We start from the raw sequence: 6,058 nt of genomic DNA, 5'->3' as shown, positions 1-6,058 counted from the left end.
CACTGAAAATTATAAGACATTGATGAAAGAAATTAAAGAACACAAATAAATGGAAAGATAGTCCATGCTTATGGATTGGAAGAATAAATACTGTTAAAATGTCCCTACTACCAAAGCAATGTGCAGATTCAATGCAATCTCTGTCAAAGTTACAATGTCATTTTTCAGAAACAGAACAAACAATCCTAAAATTTGTATGGAACCACAAAAGACCTTGAGTAGACAAAGCAATCTTGATAAAGAAGAACAGAGCTGGAAACATCATACTCTCTGATTTCAAATTTTATTACAAAGTTATAGTAATCAAAACAGGATGATATTGGCATAAAAACGGACATACAGATCAATGGAACATAATAGAGAACCCAGAAATAAAGCCACACATGTATGGTCAATTAATTCATGACAAAGGAGCCAGGAATATACAATGAGGAAAGGACAATCTCTTCAGTGAACGGTGTTGGGAAAACTGGACAGCCACATAAAAAGTAATGAAACCGAACCACTATATTACCTCATACACAAAGTTAACTCAAAGTGAATTAAAGACTTGAATGTAAGACCTGAAACCAAAAATCTCTTAGAGTTAAAAATAGGCAATAAGCTCCTTAACATTAGTCTTGGTGATGATATTTTGGATTTGACACCAAAAGCAAAGGAAATAAAAAAAAAACAAGTGGGACTACATCAAACTAAAAAGCCTCTGAACAGCAAAGGAAACCATCAACAAAATTAAAAGGCGACCTACTGAATGGGAGAAAACATTTTCAAATTATATACCTGATATGAGGTTAATATGCAAAATATATAAAGAACTCATACAGCTCAACAGCAAAAAAAAAAAAAAAAAAAAATCCAATCTGATTTATAAATGGGCAGAGAATCTAAATAGACATTTTCCAAAGAAGATATAAAGATGGCCAATGGATACAATAAAAGATGTTTAACATCACTAATCATCAGGGAAAAGGCAAATCAAAACCACAAGGATTATCACCTCACACCTGTTAGAATGGCTATTATCAAAAAGACAAGAAATAACAAGTGCAGGAAAGGATGTAGAGGAAATAGAATCCTTGTGCACTGTTGATGGGAATGTAAATCAGTGCAGTCACCATGGAAAACAACACGGAAGTTCCTCAAAAAATTAAAAATAGAACTACTATACAATCTGGCAATCCCACTTCTAGATGTTTTTCCAAAGAAAATGAAAACACTAACTTGAGGGACTTCCCTGGTGGTCCAGTAGTTAGGACCCCGCACTTTCACTGCCAAGGGCCTGGGTTCGATCCCTGGTTGGGGAACTAAGATCCCACAAGCCATGTAGCACGGCCAAAAGAAAAAAGAAAAAAAACCCACTAACTTGAATATGCACCCCCATATTCACTGCAGCATTATTTACAATAGCCAAGATATGGAAACAACCTAAGTGTCCGCTGATGGCTGAACGGATAAAGACAGTGTGGTATATACACAATAGAATATAATTCAGCCATAAAACGAATGAAACTTTGCCATTTGTGACAACACGGATGGACCTTGAGAGTATTATGCTAAGTGAAATAAATCAGACAGAGCAGACAGAGAGAGACAAATACCATATGATCTCACTTATATGTGGAATCTTAAAAAAAAAAAAAAAAAAGCTCCTGGATACAGATACAAAGATCACATTGGTGGTTACCACAGGCAGGGATGGAAGGTGAGCAAAATGGGTAAAAGAAGTCAGAGGTACAAACTTCCAGTAATAAAACAAATAAATCCTGTGAACGTAATGTACAGCATAGTGGCTATAGTTAATAACACTGTATTACATACTTGAAAGTTGTGAGGTGAGTAGATCTTAAAATTTCTCATCACAAGGTAAAATATTTTATAGCTGTGTGATGACAGATGTGAACTAGACATTATTATTTTGCAGTGTACACAAATAACAAATCATTATGTTGTACACTTACAACTAACATAATGTTGTATGTCAGTTACCCATCAATCATAGAAAAGACGCGTGAGGTATTCACCTATTCAGAAATAGAAAAATAAATATTCTCATGATTTTTATTATTTATTTAAATAATATTATTATTTTAAAAATCGTAGTGCATGCTTGCAATATTACAGAGATACAGTATCTTCTTCAATCATTCAAACCACTCTCTGAGGGTTGCTATCCCCATTTAATAGATGAGGAAACCAAGCGAGAACAAGTCATTTAATGAAGTGCTGGAACTAGAATTTGGATCCATGTTGTCTGATGCAGAGCCTGGACTCTTCGACATGTGGATACATCATTTCTTGAAAAAAAAAGTTTTCCCAAAGATACTTATTCTATACCACCTAAGTGTCTTTATTTAATTTTCCTTTATCCTGTGAGAAACTTTACCAGTGAATATTAATGTGTGAATAATCATCTTTTTAAATCACCTACTGTGAATTTGGTTCAACCAAGAATAATATCCTCCTAATTACTTGTTACTGAGGAAGCAACATTTTGATGGGTAAAACAATCAAAATAAGCATTAGGAAATTTAGGGTCTCCAAGACCAAGAGAGTAGAGCAAAGTGGTCTTTGTACAGCCATAGAACAACTTAGTCATCTAGAGACTGGACCAAAACATTCAAAAAGAGAAATAAATTATATAGAGAATAATTTTCTATAACCGTCACAAAAAGACAGGAACAATAAAGAAAGAAATGGATGGATTTATTGACAATCATATGTAAAATATGTTTACACCATAACAAAAATTTAAAGACAAATAACATGGAAACCATTTGCAATGTATATGTAAAACAAGGAGTTATAGTCTTGATATATAATGGGCTCTTTCTTTTCAGCTTATAAAAAACAGCAGTAGAAAAGTGGAAGAAAACATGAAGTAACAATATGTGAAAGAAGAAAATACGCTGTCAATAACATTTGAAAATATTCTTATTTGTATAAATAAATAGCCCATCTGAGAGCATCGACTGTCTCTCCATTTGTTTATGAGAAGAGGCACAGTTGATACAAAGGCACAGAATAAAACATAAAAACATAAACAAAAACCCACCAAAGTATGTATCTAACCACATCAAATTATTTCAGCAATTTCCAAATCTTATTTTATTTTTTCCTAAATAAGTCACCTTAATATGTACTAGAAGTCCTCATTGTATAATTGATATTAGATAAAGTCCACTTGTACAAACTAATGTAAAAGAAAGACCAACATTTCGTAATAAATGGTGGGGCAGGGGAGTTCAGTAAGCTTTATCTTGAAAAATTAAAAAAAAATTTTTGAAAATAAGTTTATCTTATACTTCCAAGATTTAAGGGGCTTCCCTGGTGGCGCAGTGGTTAAGAATCCACCTGCCAGTGCAGAGGACATGGGTTCGAGCCCTGGTCCAGGAAGATCCCACGTGCCACGGAGCAACTAAGCCCGTGCGCCGCAACTACTGAGCCTGCGCTCTAGAGCCCGCGAGCCACTACTACTGAGCCCGCGTGCCTAGAGCCCGTGCTCCGCAACAAGAGAAACCACGGCAATGAGAAGCCGGTGCACCACAACAAAGAGTAGCCCCCGCTAGCCCCGCACGCAGCGATGAAGACCCAACGCAGCGAAAAATAAATAAATAAGATTTAAGCTACAATTGTGTATGTGCAGTAATTATTAGACTGGGAAAAAATCAAGCGTTGAGAGGGCCATTATTTCTCAACCTAATTTTGTAATAGCAGGGTAGCACGACTCTAACTCTTGTTTGACTTCTGTAACATGTATAATGTGTCATTTTTGCCAAAAAAATAGAATACTTTTGGATTTTATTTTTACCAAGAGAATCTCTTAATACTTTGTGCTTCAATTCACTCTCCTTTGAAGCACCTGCCAATCTTCTTAGTGTCCCTGTTGATTTTCTATATTTAAATGATTAACTTGTTTAATTCTGATGTTCTCCCATTTGTCAATAACTTTGCCTTTGATTTAGACAAATCTCTACTACTACTTTCATGGCTTTCGTAAAATCTGAATTACTTTGAAAGTAAATGCAATTGCCGTAGTACACACTGTGTTCACTATTATCAAGTGCTAGCATCTGACAGCTGGTGAAAGGCAGTCCACAATGTCTTTGATGTCGTGACACAGATGAAGGAAGGCTAATGCCAAGTAGGAAGGGTGAGTGAGTGGCAGGCAATTTGCAAGTGTCAGCTCATCAGTAAATAACTTTGCTTCTATTGCTTTTAACATTTATTGCTTTCTTATACAACCTCATAACTGCAATGATTCTGTGAATGAAAGTTTGGAGAATGGGGACTTCCTGTATAATATGGTAAAATCAAAGATGCTTTAACACATTCTTAAGTGATTCTCTTAGCTCTAATGTGATGTAGTCAAGACAGACGTCATTACTTCCACTTTATACTTGACTTAGAGAGCTTACACAATTTGCCTGAGTTCACAGAATCATTGAATAATGAAGCTGAGATTTGTACCCAAATCTGTTTCTGTACTAAAATCCTGTTTAATCTAATGTATTATACTGCCTCCCAGTGGTATGAACTTACAGTCACAGATATCTGTAATAAATAGTTACGTTATTTCCATTCTTCTGGATTTGGGAAGGCTGAAGATTTAATTGTCTATTAGCAAAGTAATTTTTCCCTGCATACCAAGGGCGCTCTTTTTAAATATTCACATCTTTCTGAATTTGTACAATTGTATGCTTCAGACATGCAAGGCGAACTTAATTATATGAAAAGTTAACATGTATAGTGTTTATTTTATCCAAGGCATTGTATCCTAAAAGGTATGAAACTATTATCATTATTCCTACTTTAAGGGTAAAATGAGTGAATCTTGTAGTCTATGTAACTTGCCTATATTACACAGCTAACAGGGGCCAAGCTAAGGCTCCCACTCTCCTGTTCGTCTCTAAATCCAAACCATAGCTTTAGAGCTGCTTTCCAGTAGAGTCGCCCTTAATCACATTGGAGTATTTAAATTTAAATCAATTATAATTAAATAAAATTTTAAAAATCTGGCCACATTTCAAGTGCTCATTAGCCCCACTGTGGCTAGTGGCTATAGTTTCGATTGCACTGATGTGGACTATTTCCACCATTGCAGAAAGCTGATTCAACAGTGTTAGTCTAGAATAAAGATAATAGTTTTCTTCCAGATGTTGAACAAATGGAACTCCAGCTAATTTGTTTTTAAACCATGAATCATATATAGCTCAATACATTTTACAGCAATTAGAAACAATAGCCTTCTTCAGCATGTGTGCTTGTAAGAGGTGTAGATGATAAGAACCAAGTGAAGCAAGACTGAATACAATGACAGTGTTTAAAGAGGAACTGCATATAGGGGAGCAATGTCATACATGTGCTCATTTTTTAATCCTTTACTGAGATCAAGCAGATACCTTTAAAGTACATAACAGCAAATGTCTAAAAATGACAGACTTCTGGTGAAGAATGACTTGTCTACTCTTCCAATTTCTCCTTGAAATACCCAGCAATACATATGACTTGGGGAAAGACCGCAATAGTACCATAAATTAAATTTTAAACTGAATATGTGTCACAATATGGAAGGAATTTCTTGAGCTATAGCAGTTGATGGGATAGAATTAGTTAAGTTCCTTAATGGCCAGCAGAAATTTTCCCACCTGAACCATGACACATAGAGACCTGGGGAGTGACCTACAAGTAGCTTTTGAGCACTTCTAATGACAGTCTTTAAAATAGGCATGGATAATTGAAGGAGAAACTGCCCAGATGAGAAAAGCTTCACTAACTTAGGAAATTGTTGGAAGCCAACCTGGAGCCTCTGTGCCGTGACAGGGTCATGGAACAACACCAAGACAGCGCTGCAGGGCAGTGCTGGGCCCAGGAAGCTGACTACATCTCTTCTGATCTGTTTTGTAATTTTGTGCTTCTGCCTTGAAAAAGTACATGGGGGATTTGCCCCCCCATCCCAAGCTTAACCGTGTAAAACATCCTCTTCCCCCTCCCAAACCAAAACCTACGAATTGGGACTTTTTAACAACAGCCCCTGGCTGGTGGGAGAAAAAACAAACAA

The sequence above is a fragment of the Physeter macrocephalus genome, chromosome 6 (genome assembly GCF_002837175.3).
Source record: "Physeter macrocephalus isolate SW-GA chromosome 6, ASM283717v5, whole genome shotgun sequence".
NCBI lineage: Eukaryota > Metazoa > Chordata > Mammalia > Artiodactyla > Physeteridae > Physeter > Physeter macrocephalus.
The sequence above is the reverse complement of the archived record's forward strand: the minus strand, read 5'-3'. Positions refer to the sequence as shown.